The sequence below is a fragment of the Sciurus vulgaris genome, assembly GCF_902686455.1.
Source record: "Sciurus vulgaris genome assembly, chromosome: X".
NCBI classification, from domain to species: Eukaryota; Metazoa; Chordata; class Mammalia; order Rodentia; family Sciuridae; genus Sciurus; species Sciurus vulgaris.
The window spans coordinates 38,689,947-38,717,880 of NC_136471.1; the positions used below are offsets into that span (position 1 = coordinate 38,689,947).

The 27,934-nt window shown below is 41.7% G+C and overlaps 1 protein-coding gene across 4 annotated transcripts in view; it reads left to right on the forward strand.

Moving 5' to 3' along the window:
- Window positions 1–16,449: 16,449 nt before the first annotated feature.
- Window positions 16,450–27,934, forward strand: part of AMOT (angiomotin) — a 66,566-nt gene continuing 55,081 nt past the window's right edge. For 2 of the 4 annotated variants that reach the window (XM_079124829.1, XM_079124831.1), the window contains exons 1-2: window positions 16,601–16,741; window positions 24,487–24,555. The gene's annotated coding sequence lies outside the window, so the exon portion shown is untranslated. Of the gene's footprint in view, window positions 16,742–24,486; window positions 24,556–27,934 lie in introns of all 4 variants that reach the window. The other 2 variants (XM_079124832.1, XM_079124830.1) reach the window with 2 other exon arrangements.

Consider the following 27,934-nt stretch of genomic DNA (forward strand, 5'->3'; position numbering starts at 1 on the left):
TGTTGGAGCTCAGAAAATGATACCCCCAAAATATGGCACTCTAGCACACTGAGTACTTTGAATTTAAGGAGATTGGAAGGGCCTCAAAATCCAGTTGTCTCTCTGACCTCTTTCTATCCTCCTGTTTCCTTCCCTTCTTCATTCCCCAAAGTGAGTGACAGAAATCAGAATTCCTCTGCTTCATGATGGGTCGTAGAAAATAGAATCTTTCTCCCTCAAAGCAGGACATAAAAGCTAAGAAGGTCATTTTATCCCTTCTCCTTTAAAGGATCATTCCAAAGGGTTCCTGCTCTATAACCAGGAGGAAGGAATGCTACACAGAGGGGCCAAGAGGAATCTGAACAGACAGGACTTGCTGGCTTTCCCCCTGTCTATAACCATAGATCTTATCCCTTTATCCAGTCACATTTCCACAGGGCTGTTCATTCTTCTAAACTAAGCCTAAGAGTTTTCCCTGGATATTGGGGGAGTTTTCCCTGGATATCGGGGTCTTCATTTCTTACAATGCCTTTTTTTTTTTTTTTTTTTTTTTTTTTTTTTGGTGCTGGGGATCAAACCCAGGGCCTTGTGCTTACAAGGCAAGCACTCTACCAACTGAGCTATCTCCCCAGCTGAGGGGTCTTCATTTCTGAAGGTTCTTGTGTCACATAAAAATTTGATTCAATCTGTTATGCCTTTCTCTCCTTAACCTGTCTTGTTATAGTAATGTCAGTTGTGACCTTTATGATGGGTGAGGAAAGGTACCATACCTTTCCAGCCCTATAGTGGCAAGATCAGATTTTTAACAAGATGCTTCTTTCAGTGGTGTGGATAAGGGTCATAAGGGTGGGAGGGGACAAAGATGCAGAATAGAGAAAGCCAGAACGGATGGGGGCCTCAGAGTTAGACGGTAACAGTGGGAATGGACCAGTAACCAGAGATATTTTAGTGATTGGACCTGGGTGGTGAGGAGAGGGAAGATTTTTGAAAATTCCCTGTGATTCTGGCTTGGCTAATTATGCCCTTGGGTAGATGGTGGTGTCATTCATGGAGATGGAGGAAATGGGCACAGATAGATGAGAATGATGGTTAGACATGAAGGCAGATGATGTTTTGTGTTATCCATTCTAATGTTCCAGCAGGGGGTTCCAGCAGGCAATTTGATACATGGATCTTATAAGAGATCTGGCAGAGGGTAGATTTTGGAATCCTCATTCAATGTGTTCACTTGTCATTCTTTGGTTCAACATAAATTCTTTGGCTTCAGAATCTTCCAGAATAGCTGGAAGAGGCATATTTTAAGGGGAAACAACTGTGAGATACCCTTGAAACACTTTCATGGTCTTGGCCAATGGCTAAATATGTTCTTTCAGTCTAGTCTAACCACTTTTAAGCCAGCATAGGTATGTGGCTTTGGTTGCAAAATATGATGTAGGCAGCCATTAAGGTCAAAGATCCAGGAAAGTTAAACTTGGTATTTGTAAGTCTTGCTCCCCAGCTAAATAGCATATATGCACCATGGAGGACTGTGCAGTTTCCAAAACCTCCAAAAGAACAAGTTCCAATTTGGTCCTGTCTTACACAGACAAACTTGACTTTTCCAAACCTGCACACAAACTGGCTTCTCCAATCAGGACAGTCCACTCAGTTGTACTGCAAATGAATCAAATTTGTTTCAATTATAAAGGCTTGTTAATGTTATTTTTTGTAGGGGTGGAAGGGTGTGATACCTTACCTCACACATCATACCCTGCTGACATTTCTATAGCAAGACAGGTTAAGGAGAGAAAGTCATGACAAATTGACTGAATCAAAATTTCATGCAAGCAGGATCCTTCAGAAGTAAAGACCCAAATACCCAGGGAAGGCTGGGCATGGTGACTGGGGAGGCTGTGAGGCAGGAGGATCTTGAGTTCAAAGCCAGCCTCAACAACTTAGGGAGGCCCTGAGAAATTCAGCGAGACCCTGTCTCAAAATAAAATATAAAAAAGGGCTGGGGATGTGGCTCAGTGGTTAAGCACCCACCCCTGGGTTCAATCCCTGGAACCAAACACACACACACACACACACACACACACACACACACACACACAAATACCCAGGGAAAACTGTCTATTTTTATACTTCAGTTCAATGAAGAATGGGCAGACCTGTAGAAATTCAATTGCAAGAAAGTATATGATCAAATGGTAATTGGGGAAGTCAGCCAAGGCCAGTCTGTTTAGATTCCTCGTGGCTTCTCTGTGTAGCATTCCTTCCTTCTGGGATGGGTCAGGACCTTTCTGGAATGAGAGTCTTCAAGGGACAAAGGAGAAGGGAGAAAGGAGAAAGCAAATTTCTAGGTTTTATGGCTTACTTTGGAGGATAGGGGGTCTAGTTTCCATGACTCACTTTAGGGAAAGAAAAGGCTGGGGAGACAAGAGGGCAAGAGAATGTCAGGGAGAGATCTGGCTTCCAGCCTCCTTCACTTCAAAGCACTCAGCATACCAAAGTGCCATATTTGGGGGGTATCATTTCCACGTGATGGGGAAGCCTTCCTATAACCATTCCACCTGTAATTATCCAAGGAATCTTTACTGAACACGTACTATGTACATTCTTTGCTAATAAAAGTTCATATAGATAACTCCCTTCTCTTTCTTAGTACAGTTATAGTGGCCATATAATAAGGAAAAAATGATAGTGTAGAAAATATATATGTGCCGTGGGACAATCAGAAGATAGATTTGAAATCCAGGCTATTCACTCATCTGAATTGTATCAAAGAACCCCTTATGTGGTTAGTTATGTATTTTGTCTCTCCAGCTACACTGGAGTTTAGGGGAGGTTGGGTCCAAGTTTAGACTTCATGGCACCAATCACATGCTAGGTATCTAATAGTTCTTTAGTAAGTATTTGCCTTTGGACTAAGGGCTAATGTCCTTTGTTTGAGTTTGGCTACATTCTTTAGGTTTGGCCCACCCTCAGGAACTATGTAAGTAGTGCACAAGGAAAACCAATGAGAGTTAAGATTAAATTCGGCAGAAAATACATTTTAACAGAGGAGATTAGCCCTTCTGCTGAGTAAGCTGAACCCTAGTAAACTGATCCTGCCTTCTTCCAAAGAACTATGGAAATAAATCACCTTGTGGGTGAAACAGAGTTAGTCTCCGTTTGCAGGGGGATTTTAAGTGTCTCCATGGTTTAGCCCTCTGTGAAATCTCCTCATACTTACCATCTGCTCTGTCTTCAAATTACCTTGAGCATTTTTCTGAGACTCTGTGAAAATGAGCAAGGAGCTCTCACTTTCCAAAGTGTCCACCAAAGCCAGAGGGATATTAATTAGAGGCAGAAGGGGAGGGAGCAGGGAGCTGTCTTGCAGAAGGAAGTTAGTTTATTCCTTGGGAGAGAAATGAAATGTGAGTTCAGGAGGTAGAACAGAAACCTTTTAAACTCTTCATGGCTAGACTAGAAATTGAATGGAAGGGATAGATGAGATGGTTAGATGGGTTCATAAGTAAGTCAGAAGTTTCCTAGAACCTTAGGAAGAGAAGATGATAGGGTCAAAACTACAACCCTCGTTTTGGATATTAAGAACTCTAGCAGGGAGCAAACTTTCTCTGTGAAGGGTCACGTAGTACATCCTTTAGGTTTGTTAGCTCTGTTTCTATAGTCTCTGTCACATGAACTTTACTAAAATGTAAAATAAATAAATAAACAAATCTTAACTGGGTTTGCAGAAAGCCAGCCAGTGGTAGACAATCCTCTGTTCACTTTTGCTTAGGAAGATGGTGTGTCAATTTCAATTCAATTACAAGTTGAAGACTATTTACTGAACTTAGCTGCTAGGGGCTCGGGATGTGGTTCAGTGGTAGAGCACTTGCCTATCATGCCTAAGATTCTAGGTTGGATCCCCAGCACCACTAAAAAGAAAAAGCTGAATGCCTACAGTGGTGAATTCAATTCTGCAAAAGTTAAAAGGATTCAGAGTGAAGAAAAGGCTAACCTTGGCACTAACTAAGCAGGGCTGCCAAAAGGCAACTACTCCCAGCAGGAAGAACTTACTGGAGAGGGGGCAAGCTTTAGTGAATCTAAGGGTCTGTGCAAAAGCTATTCAAAGTGGGAGGAAAAAATGGGGCATGTGATCTGAGCGAGACACTGAGCATCTGGCCAAATTAAAGCTGGGTAACTCCCTCAGGAGCTTTGAGAGCAGACCCAAATGCAGGCTGGAAGCTGGGGTCAAGGAGAGGCGAACACCGAGGGTGATTTTTGACCACAAAGGCAAGGGAAGTCCTGCATTTTGTAATTACCTACTAGCCGAGACCGACAGCACTTTGGGAATAAGTGAAATCTCTGCAAAATGTAACTTACCTGCCTGGGATCCATCTAAAATACCTCATAGGGCCGACCCTGATGGATGTCAAGAAATTATGCCTGAAAAATTGGAGTCTGGGGACTCTGGGATTTCTGGTAGGGGGTGCGGCGGGGGGTGGGAAGAAAAGGTTGGAAATGTGCCCTTTCCCTTTCCCCCAGAAGAAGCATTTTGCACTAGGGAGGGAGGCCACAAAGCAAGCTGGAAGGTAGAAGCTACATAGTATCTAAACAGCACTTGATAATAAGCTTTTGAGAAACCAAGGGAGGGGCTCCCCCCAGATGCTGACTGAAAAGACCCCAGGGCAACAAGTCTTAAGCCAAGATCAACCTGTCAAGATAGGAAGAACAATGCTTCCCCACCCAGCAATAGCCCAGGGCTAGAGGGTTTAAGACTGAATCAATGCTTGGTGCCTAATGGGGAGGGGAGAGAGGGTTACCTTGGGTGGTAACCACAGGTGTCCTGAAAACAGCCAACAGCCTTATATTTGTTTCCAAGGTGTTTTCATAACCATTGTTCAATCTGAAGCTCACATCAAGTCAGTGTGGGACCAAGACATGACAGTGATTAGTCTCTCCATTTTTACACGGGAGGAAATTGAGATTCAAAGGGTTAAGCTACTTGCCCAAGTTTGCATAGCTAGTAGCAGCACCACAGTCAAATCTCTCCTTTTACTTTTTTGTTTAGTACTAGGGATTGGACCTAGGGACACTTAACCACCCAGACACATTCGCAGCCCTTTTTTGTTTTATTTTATTTTTTTATAACTTTATTTTTGTTGTTGATTTTTTTACGTGGTGCTGAAGTTCAAACCCAGTGCCTCACACATATTAGGAAAGCACTGTACCCCAAATCATAATCCCCAATTTTGAGACAGGGTCTTACTAAATTGCTGAGGCTGGCTTTGAACTCTTAATCCTCCTGCCTCAGCCTCCAGAGCCACTGGTATGTGCCACTGTGCCCACCTTTATTTTGTTTTGAAATTGACACATAATAATTATACGTGTTTATGTGATACGGTATGATGCTTCTATACATATATTGTGTAATAATCAAATGAGAGTATTTAGCCTATCTGTACCTCATACATTTATCATTTCATTGTGATGAGAGCATTTAAAATCTATTCTATTTTGCAATATTCAATGCAATACTGAATATTGTCACCCTACTGTGCAAAAGAATACCTGAATTTATTGTTCCTGACTATAATCTATACCTGTTGAATATCCTCTACCTAGACTAGACTACAAATCCCATACTATTACACCAAGGTGGCAAATGACTGCTAAAGAAAAACATTCTTTGGGGAGGTGACCCAGTTGGGGCTGGGAGGGGTGGAGTCCAAATGAACAACTGGAAGATAAGGATGGTGATATCAGGGAAAACTTAACAATTCTGAAGGACTGTGAGTCAAAAAGACTTTTTAATTGAAGAGGTTCAATGTTGCAAGGAAACAGGGAACTGAGTTTAAAAGACGTTGAGGATAACCTGCGAAAGCCACTGAGGTAGAGTTGGGATGGATTCAAGGGGGTTTCATTTAAAGCAGAGGAATACTCCAGAGCAATGACCTTATCCACTCAGTTGAGTGCAGATGCTGACAAAAATAGCTTTGATTTTGGATTTAAATGCAAAGGACAACGGGGCATTCAGAAGGATTATAAAGGACTCATTTGCACAAAACGTGTCTTCATGAAATAGTTTTCCTTCACCCAAAAAACATCTACTGACCACTTACTATGTGCCAGCTACAGCATGTGCTACAGTCTAGTTGGCAACCAAAAAAATAGATTGCTGCAGAGCAACGTGATAAGGAATCTGACAGAGAAAGGAACTCGGAGGAGAACTGAAGCCTTGGGAAAGGGAGGAAGCTGGGGAGGAGGTGTGCAGGCCCACAGCATATTCTGCCTCTCTGAACAGCCTGACCTAATGCCTGCTCCACCCTGGAGGTAACTGAAATGCTAGAAACATGATAGTGTATGAAATATGACTCTTGGTGAAATTAGCCACATAACATGTGAAACAGAAGTCATAGTTCTGTTGTTCTGCAATGAGCTAAAAATCACTACCCAGGAAATCAAACTAGAAACTATGAATCATGAAAAACTAAGAACTGCATCTCTCTCTCTCTTCCCATTTGGACACAACTATGCTTCTTGAAAAGGAACTATGAAGCTAAAGGGATGGGGCATCCAACTTGTGTTAAGTGTTTGTTGGTTCATGTCACCTGGCTAAGCGCATGACAGGAGCCATTTTAGGGGAATGTCAGGATTCCACATTCATGCTCTTTGATCTAGAGATAATAAAGGAGGAAAGTTTATCCAAACAGAGGCGGCTAAACCTACTGCTCAGGGCCACCCTGGGCTAAATTTTACCATAGAAGGAACTGCTACTGAGGAAGCTATAGTAGAAAAAACAACACTGGCCTTCAGGATGGAAAAATCCATACAAACCCCCTGTTATTGCTACACTGCAAGAATTTCAAGGACTTTGTTTAAGCCACTTATTGTCCTTTGTATATGGTTTGTTTTTTTGTGTGGGGGGGCAGGTCTGGAGATCAAATCCAGGGTCTTCCACATGCTAGGCAAGTGCTCTACTACAGAGCTATATCCCCAAACCCTAGAGATTACTAGGCTTTGCAAACTGAGTTTTAACAAAGTGTTGATTGTTTTACGAAAATACTCTACCACTACTAATACTCATAATAGCTACTATTTATTGAGTATGTACCATGTTATAAAACTATAAGGACAACATGAATCTTCAAATATCCTTAAATACTACCCAACACTCCCATATCTCTCTAAAACATAAATTCCATAAAAACAGGGATTTTGCCTATTGTGTTCAGCAAAGGTGTCCTAAGTGCTTAGAACAGTGTTTAACACACTGTGGATTCTCAGTATACATTCGTTCAACCAATAGGTTAGCAAATTGAGACTTGAGAGGTTAAATGATTTATTCAAGATCACACAACCAGCTGAATATGGGGATCTTAATCCAGTTATATCAGGTTTAAAACCTCTTTGTTTCCTAAACTATATTAGGCTGCCTCTTGGAAACTCTTTTTTTTTTTAAATCTGTTTTTCTCTATTTCTTTTATGCAGTTCTGATGGTAGTACAGGAAGTGACACTAACCATTAAATCACCTGAAATTGTCTTCTTGCCATCAAAGACATTGAACAGTCAGTCACACTCTAATTTGCTCCCTAGCACTCATGACTATACATTTTACCTTCTGCTTCAAGAGGTAACACTAACATTTTCTAGGTATACTTCAAAACTCTCTTAGCAAGGTCCTAAGCAGCTTAGTGAAATCCTGTCTCAAACTAAAAAATAAAAAGGGCTGGGGATGTGGCTCAGTGGTTAAGCACCCCTGACTTCAATCCCTAGTACCGAAACCAAACAAACAAACAAAAAACCTCTCCATTATACACCAAGACCAAAGAACTAGGATGTGGATGACATTTTGATGTAACTTCTCACTCCAGAATTCAGAAAATTTGTTAGCTTTCTGACAACTGTCAGTAGTCAACAGTTGCAAGGAACCTTAAAGATCATCTAGTTCAATGCCCCCACCTAGTATTGCAAGAATAACTCTTAAAATGTCACTAAATCGGTTTAGCTCACAGGTATCTCAAGGGTGGGCAAGAGGATGCCAGAGGGTGCACAAAGTTACAGAAGACAAATAATCCCCCATTAAGCATTTTTAAATGTTATTTTATATTGTAACTTCTTCTAATATGCTTTATTGGAATATATAATTCACATGAATGTTTAAAGAGGGACAGGAGATGAGGGTTGGCAGGACAGTTACTTCTCAGGGAATACGTTCCTGAAAAAGTGATATTTAAACTGAGACCTGAGCCAGACGAGATGCCTTACTTCTGTAATCTCAGCTACTCAGGAGGTTAAAGTACAGGATCAAAAGTTCGAGGTCAGCCAGGCATGGTGGTGCACGCCTACATTCCCAGTGACTCGGGAGGCTGAGTCAGGAAGATTGCAACTTCAAAGCCAGGCTCAGCAACTTAGCAAGAGCCTGTCTCGAAATGAAAAATTTTAAAAAAGGCTGGAGATGTGATTGACCCTGAATTCAATCCCTAGTACCAAAAAAAAAAAAAAAAAAAAAAAAAAAAAAAAAAAAAAAAGGAATAAGAAAAAGAGGAAGAGAGAGGAAGGAGTTTGAGGCCAGCCTGGGCAACTCAGCAAGACCCTGTCTCAAAATAAAATTTTAAAAGGGGCTAAGAATGTAGCTCAGTGGTAAAGTGCTTACCTACCCTGGGTGAGGCCCTGGGTTTATCCCCATTACAAATCTCCTGTCAGCACCCCCTGCCCAGCAAAACAGCTGAGGCCTGAGAAATGTGATTGAGGATTGAGTTAGTGGCATGAAGAGTGGGAATATAGCACATCTTTAAGCAACCTAAAGAGACCCTGTATCAAAATATAAAATAAAAAGGGGTTGGGGATGTGGTTCAGTGGTTAAGCACCCCTGGGTTCAATTCCTGATACAAAAAAAAAAAAAAAAAGAAAAAAAAAGGTGGAGAGCCAGGCACACACCTGTAATCCCAACAGCTCTGGAGGCTGAAACAGGAGTATTGCAAGTTCAAGACCAGCCTCAGCAACTTAGTACGGCTCTAAGCAACTTAGGGAAACTGTCTCAATTTTTAAAGAAGGGCTGGCTGGAGAGGTGGCTCAGTGGTTAAATGCCTCTGAGTTCAATCCCCAGTATCAGGTTAAGAAAAAAAAAGTGGGAAGATGGTGAGCTAGTGAGCTCAAGGGGAGGCTAAAAGGGAGGGGCATGGGCAGTGTCACAGGCAGAAGGAATAGTTTGCACAGAGGTTCTGAGGCAGGGAAAAAGTGTAGAATTCAGAGTCAGAGGCCCAAGTGCTCCAGGCCTACACTCTATTATATTCTATATATGTTCTATTTTGAAAACATCTCCTGCAGCACCTCCTATGAGTCCATCTATCCTCTTACCTCCTACCAAAACACTGTGAGAATCTTGCGGGGAAGAGGTGCAACGCTGGGAACAGAGATCTCTACAGCTGTCCCAGCACCACCCCAAATTTTGTAGCCAAAATCAGGAAGCCAGGAATACACAGCTAGCGTTTGCTTAAGGATTTTCAACAGTTACTGAAACCATTCACTGCTTTAGATTAGAAACTGCTTGGTAGAAAAAGTAAATTCTAGCCATCCTGAGGTACACGATATTACAAAAAATAGTACCAGCTGATACCTGTATATGGTTGTCATTTTAGCTTCAGGTGCTATTATGATTCTTATTTTACAAACAAGGAAACAGAGAGTCAAAATTTGCCCAGAGTCACATAGATAGTGAGCAACAGGACAAAGATCGGAGATCTAGGTCCTTTGGGTGCTAAAGTTTAGGTGATGTGCTTAGCACCACACTGCCCTGCTGATCAGAGTTACAAGAGTGACTAGGAAGGTTTTACTTCTTGGTGCTTTAAATCTCTGTGAGCCACTAAGCAAACCCAGCATCGTGCCTCCTGATATTCCTTAAGAAGACTGGGGCAAGGGGATAAAGAAATAAATGGTGCCAAGTGACTGCTATATGCCAAGCATCATGATAGGAGCTCCAACACTGTTATTTCACTTAATCCTCACAGCAACCCTTTACGGTATAGAATTTCTCCCCATTCTACGGATGAGGGAATTGCTGTTGAGGATGCTAAAGTAATTTACCTTGTTGGTAAATTGTAGAGTTGCGACTGGAATTCAGGCTTGAGCATCTCCAAAAGTCTATACCATTTCTACTAGAGCACACTAATGATGGCTTACTATTTAACCCTTCCCAGATTAGGTATTTGCCCTTTAATGAGGGTCTTTCCTGTGCAAATTTCACAGGACAGTGGTGGACCTGAACAGAAGGGGCCTGCAAGGTGGGCCTGCCTTAAATCACACCAGAATGGCATTGACCTGCCTTCTCCCTAGAATTCTGAAAGTGGGGCAGTGAGCCAAGGAAGATAAATCTCTACTCCAGTCACAGCCTTCTTCTCCTCCAACTGGGATAACAACTCTCAGACACTCTGGCAACTACAGAAACAAAGAGAGCGGCGAATCAATCAAGGGTTTATTTGCAAAGGGTAAAGTCAGGGGATGAACTTCCTTTAAATCCTGCTAACTCTGTACATTTAGCGTGCTTACTGGCTTAGGAATTTGATTTTCTTCTGACTTGCTTTTGGAGATTTGTTTTTATCATTGACTAAATTATATTCTCCCTCTCAGCCCATCACCTTTCAGAGCACAGACTTTGATGTGTGTTCCTCAGTCTCCTCAACCTCCCTCTTGGTCCAGCTAAACTAGGACTTTACAAACAAACCCTACCGAGAAGTAAGACCAGCCTGGGCCTTTCCAGAAACTCAAGCTGCTGAAGGAGATATGGTATTTAGTTAAGCTAAAGTGAAGCCCTGCATAAATCATAAAAAGGCAAACCCAGGTTACTCAAACAGGACCCTGAGAGGTGCTTAGGGAATAGACTTGCAGGCAGCTTTATTTTTCTACAGCCGATTTACTTCGAAAATGCTAGATCCCACAAGTACTCCAGGAGTAACTTGGCTCCCAAAAGTTGGAGCAGGTCTTGGCCTTGGAGCACAGTTCTGATGCTGTTTCCTGCATTCCCACATTACTGTTTTCCACACATGGATTGGGCTTCAAACTTCTGTGTCTGGACTGTGTGTGTGTGTGTGTGTGTGTGTGTGTGTGTGTGTGTGTGTGCTTGGAAAAGGTGGAAGGGGAACCGAAAGGAAGAACGTCTAACTCAATGATTATATTGCATGGGTCCCTTTGTTCCTTTTCTGTTCAGATAAAGCTGTTCTTTTCTGATCATCTGCTTCTTGCATGTACAGGGCCAGGAATAAATAGGAGCTTGATTTTAGGAGCTGTCTGGGAGAGGCAGCTTTTCAGTGTTTGGCTGATATATATGCAGGGTGTTTTGTTGTGGGGGGAGAAAAGGGGAGAGTTATGTGTAGAGATATAAATCCTTGGGATTTATTTTCCCCTGTGTATGTGCTTGCTTCTGCTTTTGTTCCTAAACACACTTAAATGATTTAGTTGTTCACGAGGCAATTAGACGAAGATGTGCTCATTTCACACTCAAGGTGGACTAGGTGGGTGGGGAAGAATGTCATGCAATGCAAAGCACTATGGTTTTATGGTCTTCAAGAAGAATCTAGTCAGGGATTGGGGAATAGACTATAAGCCACATTCTCTTTCCTATTTATATTGGGCAAAAATTTTGAATGCAAAGAGCAGAGGATTTTTTTATTAAGATACTTATTTTGCCAGAATGAAGAAACTAGATTTTACATTATAATCTACATTTGACTTCTGGTTTCCCTTTAAAAAACCAAAGTCCTGGCTATATGAGCCTACATTTCCCTGTGGTGGCGATTAGGATGCCTCTGCACTTGAGTCCTATTTTTTGTTTCTTGGCAGTCCCCATCACTGGTATTGACTTGACAATATTGTGAGACTATCTTCACTACCTATTTCTTTTTTTTCGAAGGGGAAGGGACTGGGGATTTAACTTAGGGTCATTTTACCACAGAGCCACCACATCCCCAGCCCTTTTTTAATGTTTTATTTTGAGACAGTCTCAAATAGGCTGCTGAGGCTGGCTTTGAACTTGCGGTCCTTCCACCTTACCCTCCCCAGTTGCTGTGATTACAGGTGTGCGCCACCACACCCTGCACTATTTCCAATCCTCTTCATCGTCCCAGATAGAAATGGTCTGCATTAAATGCCATCTCCTCTTTCCCCTTCTCCCAGTCTGTGATCACCTCTACTCTACTTTGTTTCTATGAATTTGCCTATGTTGGTATCCTCATATAAGTGAAAGCAAACATTTGTCCTTTGTGCCTGGTTGATTTCAATTCACCTAATGTTTTCAAGACAGACATTTGGTTGTTTTTTGTTTTTTTTTTTTTTCTAATTTATTTTAGTTGTGGATGGACACAAAGCCTTTATTTAATTTATTTATTTTTATGTGGTGCTGAGGACCGAACCCAGTGCCTCACACATGCTAGGCAAGTGCTCTGCCACTGAGCCACAGCCCCAGTCCCAGACATTTTTAAAAAAATATAGATGCTATTAATTAGAGCATAGATACTGTTTTTCATTGCATATTAAAGGAGCTGCATTTTGTGGACCAAAAAAGTCAAACAGGGCAAATCGTTTGTGATGGAGAATTTTGAGCTTAAAATGATTCTCCTTTTTTCATATTGCTATACGGGGTTTTGTAACATGGAGTACGTAGGCAATTCAGTGTCTTTACACAGGTGTTTTACAGCTAGTGGTTAATTCTCCTGGTATCCCCCAGAGGGCTTTCCATATTTTATAGTCAGGATATGAAGACATAGGGATGCTGTGGGGATTAGTTAAATGCGTGTGGCACAGTTTGCTGTATAAACTCACTCTCTGGAACTAGTTTTCACTCCCTGTTCTTAACTTCCACAGCTTTTACTGTCAATACCATTCATTTAGCACTTAGCATATGCTTGTTAGTTGTCTTTTTATGTATATATCCTGGAAGGCAGGAGCCAAGTCTCATACCTCTTTGTTTTTACAGTCCTGTCCATAATAGCAGTTCAATTGATGTTTGTTGATGTTGGCCTTCCCCCTCCTCCCTTTTAAGTAGAGCAGACAACCCATAGCTTTAAATTCAAACTCAGTTTAAACAAACTGAAAGGTTTTCCTGGTAAAAACACAGAGGAACTCTTGCGTGGCAGGAGAGAAGGAACACCTAAGACGCTTAGAAGACCCTGGTAGAGCAGAGGTACCCAAAAACCTGTTGTTTGCCACAGGCTAAGAAGTGACTCACACAGGGCCTGATTCACCATCAAATGGTGAATCTACTCCATCAAAATTGGAATTTGAAGAAGAGTCATGCCCAAGGCAGTGTTGAGAAGCGGGTGTTGAAACAGTCATGTTTCAGGGGTTTCCAAGCTCCAGTAGCTGTGCGGAAGACATGTTGGAAAAAATCTTTTCAGGGCAATTTCAAGGTTTGGGGCAGGCATATTACAAACATGGCTGTCAGTCCTTTGCTACCAGAACTTTGTTCTTTCCCTAGCAACCTCTCTAGTGACCTGATGGAAAATGGTCTAAATCTCTTCTTAATAAGGGAATGAGTAAAATAATTTTTGCACGATTTTGTAGTAAAATACTGAGTTATCATGAAACAGAATGAGGTAAAGGTAGTTATTCTGAGATGGAAGGATACTCAAGATACATTGTTGAGTAAAGAAACACAAGGTGTGCTTCAAGTGCTGACCCCACTTGTAAGAGATAGAATGGGAAGCAGAGTGGTAGAGAGGAACTTTTCATTGTACTCCTTCAGGATGGTTTTACTTTCATTTTCTCATGTGTATATTTGATTTTTTTCCACTTTAACACCATAGGCATTTTTTGGGGGGAACCCAGGATTGAACCTAGGGTGCTCAACCACTGAGCCACAACCCCAGCTCATCTTTTATTTTTTTTTTATTTTGAGACAAGCTATCGCTAAGTTGCTTAGGGCCTAGCTATGTTGCTGAGGCTGGTTTTGAACTTGCAATCCTCCTTTCTCAGCTTCCCAAGTCACTGGGATTACAGGTGTGTACTACCACACCCAGCAGCATAGGCAATTTTAACAGGTATCCTGTTGCCATTGTGATCAGTAGTGGTATTCCAGCATATTCCCTCCCTATCTAGTTCTCTTGTCCATACCTCTAAATAACAAGGTTAGAATAACCTTGCTTCGCAAACCAGATGTCTCCATGTTTTAAATGCTCAAAACTCACTTTCCTCATGAAAAATCATCCAAATAACCTCACTTCATACATATGTTGAATCATACCAAGCATTCACTTTGCCAATTCTTCTGCTTCCGAGTCCAATCAACAGTATCTATCATAAGCCTGGCTGCACACTCTATGACACACCATCTGCCCACAACTTTTCCTGTACTCAGAGGGATATTCTGAGACCCTGTTCATGGTGAAATAGTGTTTACCTTGAGCATACTTCTCTTGCATGCCTGATCCATGGTCGCTCAGAAGGCTCCCATGAGGCAGACTTGAATTGGATGCCACCCTTTCATTGGTATGAGTTCATTACCATGACTGTGTTTTCAAAGCCTTTACATTTCGACTTCCTTCCTGCTTGAAACATTTTCTAGGAAATATGGATGTGGAGAGAATGGTGGTTTCCATGGTAAATGTTCCCTCATATTTATTTTCTCAAGTTCAATTCAGAGATTCACAGCATTATTTCCTCTTTCAGTACAGTACCAGCACCACAATAGATATAGGTTGTGGCACAACTGCAGAAGTGTTTAAGAAAGAAATCTCACTTTTTAAACCTTGGTTAAAAAAGGGGTAATTTGTTATTCTAACTTCAGGAAGTCAACTTAATACCCACTCCCAACATTGTAGGAAAAGAATTGACTTATTAAAATAAAGCTACAAAACCTACACAATCTTGGAAGTAAAAGCTTAAAACAGATGAGCAGAATATTTGATTCTCAAGCACATGTGAGACTCTTCACCATGTGTCATAGGCAAGTAGAACACATACATGTGTGGCACGCTTTGTGATTCAGAGTTTTCACATATTTCATTTTATTTTCACAGCAGTGACATTAAATTAGTAGGGCATGTATTACAGCATTTATTTAGATAGGAAAATTAAGGTTGAGAAGCCAAGCCACCTAAAAGTCGCACAACTAGCTAATTAAATGCTAGAGCCCACAATGAATTCTTCCTGTGGTTCTAAATTCCTTGCTATTTTGCTATCCCTACACAGTTTCTTCGTGCTTTCGTTTTCCCAGATGTAAAATGGTAGATTTTCCATCTCCCCGGATGCTATTGCACTTAACCCTTTGTGTTCTTAAGCAATATCAAATTTTCGCAGTTTTTGAACACCACATTGACACTTAACTTACTGCCCTCCCTCTGGGTTTAATGAATTAAGAGGGAAAGTTACTTATTCCCAGAGGGTTGGACAGTGCCATAAACATAAAGGTGTACTGGAGTCAGCCGACACACTGTCACACTCTTTTACGAGACTGAGAAACAAACGTCTCATCTTTCTATTCCCAGCAGTAGCTGCGAGAGAACAGAGAGCTAGACAATAGCCTCTTGTGTAGTTTTATTAATTTTGAGGGCGGGTGGGCAAGGGAATCGGATTGGCGATTCAAGGGACCAATCGCAAGCAAATCCCAATCCAGAGCTGGCCAATGGGTAGCTGCAAAATAATGATGGGTGGTACTTACACATTATGGCTCGCTCCGCCCAGGCCTGCGCTTCTGGCCCGCCCAACTGGTGGAGCCTCCGCAAAGGCCCGCCCACGCCTTCCCCCAGCCGCCCGCTCCGCCCGCCACCAAGAGGGGGGCTAAAGCCGCCGCCCCGCGAGGAATCACGGCCAGGAGGCGGGGTGGGGGGGTGCAGTGGAAAGCTGCGGGTAGCGAAGGAAGAATGGAGGGTGTCTCTGAGAGTTGTGATCTGGGTGGGAGCCTGCGGTAATAAGAATCAAGAGGTAAAGGAAAACGAGGGAGCATTGCTCCTTCCTGCATTATTTTAAATAGGTTTGGTAGAAGCTGCTTTTCAGCATTTTTGTTGTTTTTCTTCCTCCCGCTGCGGGGCGGGGAGCTGCACGGACTCTCCCACGCGACTCTGATGCGTTGTTGCTTTGGATTTTTATTATAGGCTCCTCAAACCCCTTTCCCTCCTCCTGGCCAGTCTGCGTGTAGACACTGGGGCTACCATAACCAAGTCGTGTCGGGCTAGTGAGAGGAGAACAAGGGTCCCTCGCGTTCACCCGAGCTCCTGGACCCCGCCGTTCAATTGTTTGAAACTTCCCCGCCCCCTGGCCCCGCCTCTCTTCCGTGCCGTCCCCCCGCCTTCCAGGGTCCCGGCAGGCTCCCGCCCTTCTTTCCCCGCCCTTTACTCCGCCTTCCTCCGTAGTCCACCCCCCGCTCCTGGGCGGTCCTAGTCCCTCACCGCAAGAAGAAAAGCCACCCATTCCTCCCCCTCCCCTACCTCCCATCCTTTCCCCAGGAGCTGCCTTCCTCGCAGTCACGCCCCTTCCTTCCGAGGAGCTTTCTGGCTGCCTAAACTGGTAGACCCCCGAATTACTCCTCCATCGCCGCTCTCTTTCGCCTCTCCTCCTAGTTCCCACTGCCTCCCCCACACTGCCACCACCTCCAGTCTGTCTAGCTTCCCACCATCCGCTGCTCCACCCTCCGGCCCGGTATCCTGCCTGTCCTCTGCCACCAAGGAGATCCCGGACGGAGCAGCGACTAGGGGAGCAGCCGGGAGTTGGGGCTTCCCCCCTGCCCATCCCTGGCCACTGGCCGGGGACCGAAGCCACTTCAGCGAGCAAAGAGTCGTCACCTTGTCTTCATTGCCTTCAGGGGTAGGAGATGCGTGGTTACTTTTCGTGGGGAACTGGGACTGAAATCCATGGTGGCATGAACTTGGTTGTGCCCTCGGCGTGAGTGAATCGGTCTAGATGTGTGTGGGGGATACCCGAGTGTTTTACTTTGTTTGCAGCTGGACATAAGTTTTCTGGGATGTACAGCGAAATAAATTGATTAAAGAGTGAGCGCTCTTCACCCGTCCTACTTTGGCTAGGAGATGCTAGAGGGTACCACTACTTGACGGTACTTTACCTTCCTTGCCTACTGGGGATCTTATAGGTCTCTAGGTAATTAATCACGTAAGGAACTAGAAAGACCCGAGGGAACCTGAGGTCTACCTTTAGATCCAGCATGATGTTCGCGCTTATCTCAGATAACTAGATGACTTTCTCTTCAGTGCTTAGGTTTGGGGTGGGGGCTCACCCTCCCTGACCTCCAGGCTGTGAATTCTTGAAGTTTTAAAGACTGGGAGTAATCTGCAACACAGAGCTACCTCATATGTATGTGTTTGTGTGTTTTTGGTGTTGGTGTTCATGGTGAGGAGGATGGCAGTAAGTAATTTTGAACTGTCAAGCAGGTGCCTTGACTTCTTGGTGTATGAAAATGAAGAGTAGGAAAAGTGGGAGGGAAAATGACAGTTTTTATAAACTGTGAGGAGTCCCTGATAAATTACCTCTAATAACAATAAACTGATAATTTTCAGCAAGGGACTGAATACAAATTAATGGTAGAGGAAAAGAAAAGTTTATGTGAGGTCGTTTTTCAATCTCTAGTATGTTTAGCAAGTTTTCCCACAGCTTGAGGTGTTTGGTTCAGTTCTCCCGGTCCCTACGGCGAAGAGTGGACATTGAGAGGCAGTTTAAAACTTTTATGAATATAACCTTTTCCCATTCAGAAAGCAAGATAATTAGTTACCATAATCTTCAATGGTGAAGGGCTAAGGACATTTAAGTCTCCTTGAGCTAGGCTTTGTGAAAAGTTCTTTCTCAGGCCAGCTTTTGTGAAGCCTCCTCAGTTAGATCTTTCAGTATCCGCATTTAGTAACTATGAATAGTTTAATGCCATTTTGGACATGGGATAAATTTTCACCCATCTCCCACCTATCTTCAAATGGACCAGGGCATCAAGGTCTTAAGAATGGTGATGTTTAAAGACCTGTTACTGAGATATCCCTAACCCATTGCTTATTTGGGAACAAGCTATAATATTTAAAATGATTCCTTTGGTTGATTTTAGTGGAGGAAAGGAAAGCAGGAAGGTAGAGAAGGAAAGTTACATGGCGACAGTTTTAAAGGCTATCGAGTTTCAGATCAGCTGGGAGGGAAAAGTTGGCCTGACCAAACTACATTTTGTAACTGGCCTGGGACATTTTAATAGCCAGGTGGTTGTAGAGTAGTTGCATCTATTTACAGAGGATAACTCAGGTTCCAACTATTCTCTATGGGTTTATCCGGTGTCATTTACAGACACTTTCTGGCACGACATCATACTTCATTTGAGGTTACTTCTTTCTTTGGAAAAGTTTGTGGCTCTGTAAAATTGCAAAAGTTTTTTTAACTTCACAGTCTGGATGTGAAGTAAACCTGGGACCATGAGTGTATGTAGAGTAACTTTCACATGAACGTTGTGGATCTGCTTACCTATTTAAAAAGGTTTTAGAAAGGGAATTTTAAAAATTCATATTCAATACCGTTTGGGATTTGGAACTTAAAATCTCATTTCTGGTTTATGAAGTAGGATTTATTAGACTGATGCATAACTAGGGCATTTTGTGGAGTTTCCTTTTCTGAAGTTTTGTAAAGAATGAAGCAGATTCTTTCTAGAATGTTTTGAGAACCTTCTAATGGGAAGGCAGAGGGATGGATGCTCTGATTTTGAGGTCCCATTGAGTGCCAGAATCCTAAGTGGGTACATCTGCTTCTGGGCCTCTCCTAAGAGCCCTCTCCCAGGGCCTGCGCTTTCTTTTAAAGGGTGTCTTTGTAATTAAGCAGTCCTTCTTCCCCATCCCCCTTTCTTCCTTTGATCCAGTTTTTTAAGGCCTTTTTCCCCATTTGAAGACAAGAGGAGTTTCTCACACCCTCCTGCTCCCCTCTTAACGTTTCTTTTCCTTTACCCCAGAAAAGTCCCCTGAAGTTCTCAGGATGGTTTGAAGTTGTTTTGTTTGGGGCAGCAGGGTGTGGGGGATGTTACCAATGAAGAAGAGCAGAGGATATATTCCCTCTTGGGAAGTGCTTGTGGCCAGGTAGTCTCCTCCATGGAGACTGAGCATTTGGAATGCATGAGAACAGTCTATTCTTACGAACTGTCTGGTAGAAATTGTCCTTTGCACCCATTAAGCCCAGCTTAAACCTACTGAAAGGAGTGGAGAGAGGTGTGTGGTCGTGGCAGAGTCTTTTAGGATGGTAAATGGGTAAATGTTTCCAAATCTCCTATTACATCACCTCTTTCTCCCATGGATTCAGTGGGTTTAGAGATCTGCTTGACAAGTTAATTAGCTGGGGACTAAACCAATTTGTTTAGAATTGTGATCCATTGATTTCCTGTCCCCAGGAATTTTTGTTGGTGTTTTACTATGATGTGTTGTCTTTAGTCTTTCTTACTTTTCATTCCTCACTGCCTTTTGTGGACTTTGGTCCAAAATCTAGGGTCCCACCCCCAAGTCAAAGGTTAGAATTTGGTCTCAGGAACTAAGGGGGCATTAAATAGGCAGGCCATACTGCATTACTCTCCTCCATGGTGGGCTTCTGACCCTTTTTAGGCCAGGAAAAGGAGAGACGTTGCCCCTTACACACACACGCACACACACACACACGTGCGCGCGTGTGCACACACACAATCTCAACAAAAAAGAGAAAGAAAAAGAGAGAAAGAAAATAGAAGCTCTTTTTTTTAAAAAAAAAAAAGAATCCACAACAAGTTTCTTTGAAAGAATTATCTTTCCTACTTAATGCCTTTGAAGTATGACTTGATATATACACGTAAAAATTCACTATAACTGGTCCTTGCATAAAAGAATACATTAAAAATTGTTGTAATGATTATTGCTTGGATTAAACGAGGTCATTATTTGGCTTTGAAAGTCTTTTTTGTTATATTGGATGGAGTTAATTGTCTAAATCATTCTGACTTGTAATAATGCTGGCCATGTTAGCCCTGGCTCACAACCGCTTGGAGAAGGGAGCTAGGATTACTTTCTGGAAATAAATCAGACTTCATGGATTTTGAATAAGTCTAATGATGGGATGTCAACTTCATTTTATTAATAGATTTTATTTCTGATTATTATATTTGACTAAACCAAAGATCCAGACAAATGTTTCTAGTAACTAATGGTAACTGATGCCATTTTAAATCTGAGAATCTATGATAAGTTCTCCTGTGAGCCTATTGATGTGAATGACCTGGGCAGTAGGCCCAACTCTAACTCGGTTTACCACCCTTGGCAAGGATCCTCCACTGTAAATTGTGGAGGTCAGGCAGTGTGATTTTGAGAACCAGTTCTCAGAAATTTTTGGTTCTCTCTCTAGGCTTCAATACTTGATGTAAATGTGAATCATTGTTACTAGAATGAGGTGCTTTCTAGAAATACATGAGGTGCTTCGTTAGAAATACAACCATGTAGTCATCCTGTTAAAAAAAAAAAAAAAGAGAGAGCGCCTGTAAAGATGTCTCAACATAAATTGTGTTTTATAGTTTAACAACATCAAATTGAATAGCTAAACTTCATCAAGAATCCCAGCATCCTAACGGATCACCTGCATTCATTTTTCCTGGTTCTTTTCAAGTGCTTATCCCTGTACTAAAGTGAATTTTACATAGTTAGGAGTCATAGCATCAGATGTTGTTTTAAAATAAGAGTTCACTTAAGCCCTTGCTTTTTAAAACTGTGTGGAGGAATGAAGTCAGAACCTGACCGAGTACACATGAAGCATACATGTTTTGTTTCATGAATGGCAGGAGAGACTAACAGATTTAATAAGTAATTGCTAAACAATTTTCTATGATTTGGGGGTTGTTTATGAATCTAAGAAGGCTGTTGATTCTATTCTTTTGACCGCCTTTTACCCTCCCCCATTCTTTTTAAGCAACAAAACAAACACAAACAAATAAAACCCCAAAACAAAAGCTAGGAACCACAGTTTACTTTGTCTAAATCATTGGCAGTGATTCTTAAAGCACTGTATCATGATATCCCATTAAAATAGTACAAATTTGGGTAGACTGTGAAATCTCCAAAAAGAGAAAGAAGCAGACCAGTAGAGATAAACTAGTTTTATACCCTGGAAATAATATGAAAAAAAAAATAGTAAGGAATCTAAGGACTGCAGACATTTAAATAAAGGATATGTAGGTACAATGAAGTGGCTCACACACAATGGTTTCTTCACCATATAGTGAAAGTTCAGTTCTGTGGACCTTTAATTTTCCTTTGATAACAAAAGTATAGCCTACATGCAATCTCCAATTTTTGATGGGATCAATAGTGAACTTTCTCTTAAGTAGAATAGAAAAATGGGTTATGGATTTTTCATATTTATGAAGTACCAAGTGAAGTACAAGAATATTTTTTGTAATATGCACTTATGGGAAAATGCAGATGAATCTATTTGCTAAAATTTCCTAAGGCAACTCCTAAAAAAATCTACTTTAAAAAAAAAAAAAAAAAACTCTGTGGACTTGCCTTGACATTTGTAAAGTCACTTTCACTCTTGCCCCAACTCCATGAAATGGCATTAGCCTGTGTGACTTGAAGCCAGGATCTGGGTTTCTCTGCCCAGTCTCTTTCTGACTTGCTATGTGACCAAGGGTAGATGAATTAGCTGCTCTAAGCTTCAGTTACCCTTCTGGGAAGCAAGGATATTAATACTTCACAGAGGTGTTTAGGCATGCTTCATATTGGGCACATGCTTTGAGGTCATTGGATGAAAGGTGTTTGTATGATGGTGGCAGAGCAGGCTTATTATAGGGTCCTGAGCAGGTGTTCACTTTTAATGAGCTTTGCTCTCTTATAACATACAGTGCCCTTTGGTGCCCCATTGCCTTACTGACTATAATTAAGATTGACCCTACATTTGTATTATTGACCTTCTCAGCTTTTTGTAAAACAATGAAACATTTTCAGACTCTGTGGTAAATCGAGGACCCAATAAGAGAACTCCAGCCACTGCTAGACTGATGAAAAATAGCCTCCGAAAGAGACATTTGGTGGAATGTGCCATAGTGATCTGTGAGTTCTTCAAAGCTCCTCCAAAATGTTAAGAGTAAAGCAAATCTCTGCATGTCTGTGTTTTAAGGGAGAAAGTTTTGAGTAACATTTGCTTGTGACAAATACTGATGATAGCCAGTAACTGAAATCCAGCCATTGTAGTGTTTTTTGCACAGCTGGTTTTTATTAATGATGGAATATTTATACTTGCTGTACAATTCGTGGCTCATTTCCATGTGTATGTCAGAACTTAAATACCCCCCAAGGCAACATTAAGATAACATTAAATATAAATGTGGCCAAGCTAGAAAGGGTGAATTTAGGGGGCTCTCCCTTATTTTTAATTGTTGTTGGTACAGATCACAGTAACTGCCCCCCCTTAGACATGGATGCTGGTTCATTTTTCCCTTATAATATCCCATTTCAAACTTCACATTGTGATCCTTTTGATATGGACAGATGATTTGCTCCCCCCCTTTATAATGCAGATGAAATCGATGTATGTGTTTTTTAAGAGCATATTTTCCCTGCACATGCTTCTCATTATCCAAGAGGCCTGGACTCAATCAGTAAAGGAGCAGAGAAACCACATAATTGAAAGGAGAATGACGGTGGTGCATACTTGGAATATTTGTGGGAAGGGGATTGCTGACATCAGAAAATGTAGTGGCCTGAGTGTTAACAGCATTGAAGAGAAATCAGCTTTCTGTGTTTCTGTGTATTGAGAATTATTTTTAAGGGGATAAAAATATGGGCCAGGTTTGACATCCTTTTATGAAGTTGCCCTGGAAACTTTGATGAAGGTTGTTATAGAATAGTTCAATTAAAATCTTCCCCATTAGGAAGCTAATTAGTGCATCCCTTACTCATTTTGCTTCTTTTCAAGGGGCATGGATTTACATTGAATTAGTGACATTTTTTTCCATGTGATAGCAAACTAAGATAAAAATCACAGATGGGGAAAATTATTTAGATTGCCTATTTTAAAGAAATCGAATTTCCTCTTTATTACATTTAGGTTTTCAATTCAGATTTTTGTTTTACTCTGTTTATACACAGTGATCACATTTTAGTTTAGTAGCCACTTTTACTTTCTGGATCATGGTCTGTAAACCAAAGCGTCTTAATTTGAGTTTCCCATGTGAATTGGAGAAAGACAACGAATCATAATAAACCATTTTATTAAGGTAATATTTGATTTTCTTTCCTTCTACAATTACTTTCTCTGTGCTGTGTGTGTCTGTTGAGAGAGAGAGGGAGAAGGGAGGGAGGGATGGGGAGGCAGATTGTTTTTTAAAAGCAAACAATTTTGGGAGTTAAGAAAATATTGATGACCCCCTTTACCCCCAAGAGCATTCTGTTTGCCTCAGGCTGCCAGTTAGACATTGGTTAGGAGAATGTGATGAGTTTTCTGACCTGGTGCTTTCTGGGACCAGGCTAAGCACTCCTCTCTTGGTAGCCTGAAGGAGAAGGGTTATAGTGACAATAGGAGAGCAGGGTTGCTAGCAGTCCCCCACCCCTGCCATTCTGATGATGGAACCCAGGGCTTCTCCCATGGTAGGCATGTGCTCTATTACTGAGTTATATCCCCAGCCCAGCCTAGCAAATTCTTTCTACTGTACTCCATCTTTTTTAGGGGAATGAGTACTGGCCTCTCGGGTTTCAGGGCCATTTGCAGTAGAGTAGATGCTCTGTAGCAGAATATATAATTTGGATCCACTGTGGTTCTCCTTTGTCCCCTAACCTGTAGGGGCCAGTCATTCTCTATGTACATTCCCTGATACTATCCTCAGGATATATGTCTGCACTACTTTTTGCAAATAGGCAAGTTGGCTGGTTTATGCGATTTGTCATTTAACTGATCTCTCCGTAGTCCTCCTTAGGAAGGCATGGTCTAGATTCAGTTTTGCAGTGGCAGCTCAGTCAAACCAGGTTGAACCAGGTTGCCAGTGCTTGCAGGCCGGTAGCAGGAGGAGGGGCTGCTTCTGCCTTGGAAGAGTGACTCAGGCCCTTCGGCATGAAGATATGAAATGCTGGCCCCTGTCCATGCACCTGCTGGATGCCACACCTGTAGCACACACCTGAGCCCCACTCAGACACAAAGCCAAACCAGAGGAGGAGGGGACTCCCTTCGAAAAGGGTACAGCAAAATAGGGATCTCCCAATTATATTAGTGGAGTACCCCTGGCAATAACATTTATCCATCCCAGTGTTGGTTTGGACAGACATCTTAGATATTTTGTGCCAGGTACAGCTCCGTCACTTGCTCAAGATACTGTTGGAGTGCTGAAGGAGTTCGCTTTTTGATTAAATTTTTCTTGTGAACTCTCAAGAACCAGAAAGCAGTCTGTGGAGGATTTTGTCTTATAATTGAACATAGGGCCAGAAGTCACAGACCTGGTTTCTCATCCTGGCCCTACTAGTGAACAACAGTGAAGCTCTGGGCAAATTAGCTATCATTAGCTATCTGTTCTGCACTTGAGCTTTTCCAGTTGTAAAATGGAATTAATCATATCTGCCTTTATTTCTGAACAGACCCACTGAGAAGAATAACAGAAGTGAAAGAGCTTTTGACTTCTTAGTAGGAAGACTGAGAAACTGAAGGTAATAATAATAAATTCCATGTCTTTCATTTCTTTTCTTCTCCTGCTGTTGCCTGTAGCAAAGTTTTTGGGAACGAAGTTGTTATTCACTCAGTGTGCAAGTTTTTAAGCACATTGCATGTATCGGTTAATGTTTTAGGTGTTTGTATGCATACAGTGAAAAAAAAATCACACACCTAGCCCGTGCCCTCTAAGATCTCACAGTCCAGTCATTTCCATTTCCATTTCCAGCTCAATATATTGCTGTGATTTCTGTCTGAACACTTACAAGCATAAATGGAGAGAATTAGCTTTTCTTTTTCTTCCCGTGTTGTGGTTGAGGGCTTCTGTCTCTGGAGCAATGTGTTATTTCAATGTTTAGATTGAAAGTATATGGGAGCTAGGCTTGGTGGCTCACACTTATAACCCAGCTATTTGGGAGGCTGAGGCAGGAGGACCACAAGTTTAAGACCAACCAGGGCAACTTAGCGAGACCCATTTTTAAAAAACATAAAAGAGGTCGGGGTGTAGCTTGATGGCTTTTTACCTAGTCTGCAAACCAGTACTGCCAAAAAAACAAAAAAAAAACAAAAACAAAACAAAAAAAAAAACAAAAACAAAGAAGAAGGTACTTGGAGGGGAAAAATATGGAGTAAATAAAGGATTTTCTCTAACCTGCACATTTGCAAAGTGCCTAATCCTTGGATGATCAGTTTTTCTAGGGGTCCATCCTCAGTTTCATCTTTGCATCTGTTCCATTTCTACCCTGTATGGTTCAAACTCTTTCTTAGGACCTTAACTGTTAGCCATATGCGAATGACTCCCAACCATATATCTCAACCTGTCTTTGACATCAAGTTAGTCACCACATTCCATGTCTTCTACCCAGTTCAGGGAATTTTTTTCCTCAGGGAAGTTTTTTTAGAGAGCAGAGTTCTCCACATTACCAGAGCTATTTGCTTGTCTCTCTGAATCCTCTTCTTGTTGGGAGCTCCTTGAGGACTGGGCTCCCTTTACTTTCTCCTCTTTCCCTACCTGGGGCTTACATAGCACAGGGCCTAGTTATGGTTAAGTGCTCACTAAATGCCTATGGAAAATAACACTGTGATCAGTGCTGTAATGATCATGCATATAAAAACCAGTAGGATCCCAGAGAAGAGGGAATCAGTTTTCCATATTGTGCAGAGTTGGGTCAGGGAGTGCATGGAAAAGCTAGAAATCAAAACTACCCTTTTCTGAGAATCCTGACAAAGAAGTGAAAGAAAAAAATTCCTGTTATGGCTGCTCTCTCTCTGGCCTGTTGCCTCCTCTGCCTCAGTACTGGATGAATTTTATGATTGAGTCTGAAAATAAACCTCTGTCTATAGCACATTGACCACTTAAGACAGGTGCCATTTAGTCATATAATATTAAATAGAACTAATCTTAAAAGTGCCACCTTCACTGAAGCTGTGAATAGAGGTATGCACATAGACTTACCAGTCATGTGTTTAGTTTTGTCTTTTCTTTTTTCTTTTCTCTTCTTTCTTTCTCTCTCTCTCTCTCTCTCTCTCTCTCTCTCTTTCTTTCTCTCTCTCTCTCCTTGTCTTTTATTTTTGGGGCACTGGGGATTGAACCCAGGGATGCTCTACTCCTGATGTGCACCCTCATCCCTTTTTATTTTTTATTTTGAGACAGAGTCTCACTAAGTAACCAAGCCCAGCTGGTCTTGATCTTATGATCCCCCTGCCTCAGCCTCCTGAGTCACTGGGATTACAGGTGTGGGTCACCATGCCTGGCTCATGTATGTTTAGTTCTATACAGTAAAATGTCCTTTAGGATATGTTGAAGATTGGGATCTAAAAACTAACATTCAATTCTCAGAATGTAGCAGGCTGTCTCACTAGAACTGAATGTCTTCAAGCTGACTGTCAGATCTTTCCAAGGGCAAAAATGAAAGATGATATAAGCCATTACAGGCCATGAACCTGTTCTCACCCACCTGATGCTTTTACTAATTAGCTTCTTGGCCGAGTGGCAATTTGGGGCAAGTGCATGCAAGCTGGATTCCCAGGGGAGCCCACATTCCACTCTGCCATTTCGCAAGCGCTGGGATACTACACTGCTTCTTTTGGCCTCTCTCCCTCCACAGAGCCCTGCTCTGCCCTCTTGGAGAAATGGGAGCAGGAGAACTTTTCATTATGTGAGCGAGAGATTTTATGGAGCTTTGGTGTTTTGCTGGTTGTAGTTTTTTTAGTGGGATGTCTAAAAACATTCATACATCTTGACCTATTAATTTCACTTCTGGGATTCTGTCATTAGGAAAGCATCCAAAACATCAAAAAAGGGCAAATCACAAAGTTGTTTTTGTAACATTATTTAGACTGCCACAAGACTGGAAGTCATTTAAATGCCTTAATAATTGGAGAATGGGTAAGTGAATTTGATGCACTCATTTAATGGATTATTACACAGCCATTACAATGTTTGTTATGATGTCTATGCTACAATGCTTACGATAAAGTGAAACACAGAATCCATGATTTTGTGTACATTAATATTTCATAGATTCATAAAACTATGTAAGAAGAACTGAAAGAATATTCTATGACATTAACGATGTTTGGGTTGAGGTGCTAGGATTAATAAGTGATTTCTCTATTATATTTACATGATGTACTCATATTACTTGTAAAAGAAAGAATAAATAAGGATAAAAGTGGGTAGTATGCCATCAGAGGCAAGAGATTGGTAAAAAAGGCATTTTCTAAGTGTATTCTTGAACTTTCCTCATTTTATGCTCAATCTGATTTTTTGTGTCCCTTTTACTTTTTCTGAGGCAATAAAGAATGGGATATAATAACATGGTTGAGTCCTCTGAAATGGATGTGGGTGCCGGGGGCAGAGGAGTGTGGCAATGGGATTCACCCTGCAACCTAGTATCTCATGGCTCATATCCACTTTAGGGTTGACCACCTTCATTGCCTATTAACTTGTTCAAGTTAACTGCTTCAGAGCACAGTAAAGTGTAACCAGGACCCAAAATTGACCAAGCTTTTGAGTTACCATCTCAGAAACAGATCTCTCACAGTGATCCTCAGTAAGATTTGGAAATATCAAGCCCTAGCTGAGGTTTTTAAAATAATATTTCAGCCTAATCTAGGCAAAGGTAGAGATAGGAGCAAAGAGTTGTCGCTAACTCTTTTCTAAAACTTTTCTTAAGCTAGTACAGAGTTAAGTAAGAGCAAATGCCAATATGGTATAATGGTCTCAAGACCTAGAACAGGGACCTAGGAACATTGATCAGTGGGGATTGATGTACACGTCTTGGTCTCAGGAAGAGAGATTTTGCAAGGAACTTCTGCCATAATTCTAGCTAAACACTTTCCTCTTACCTCTTTGAATTTTTTCCTCTTGTCATT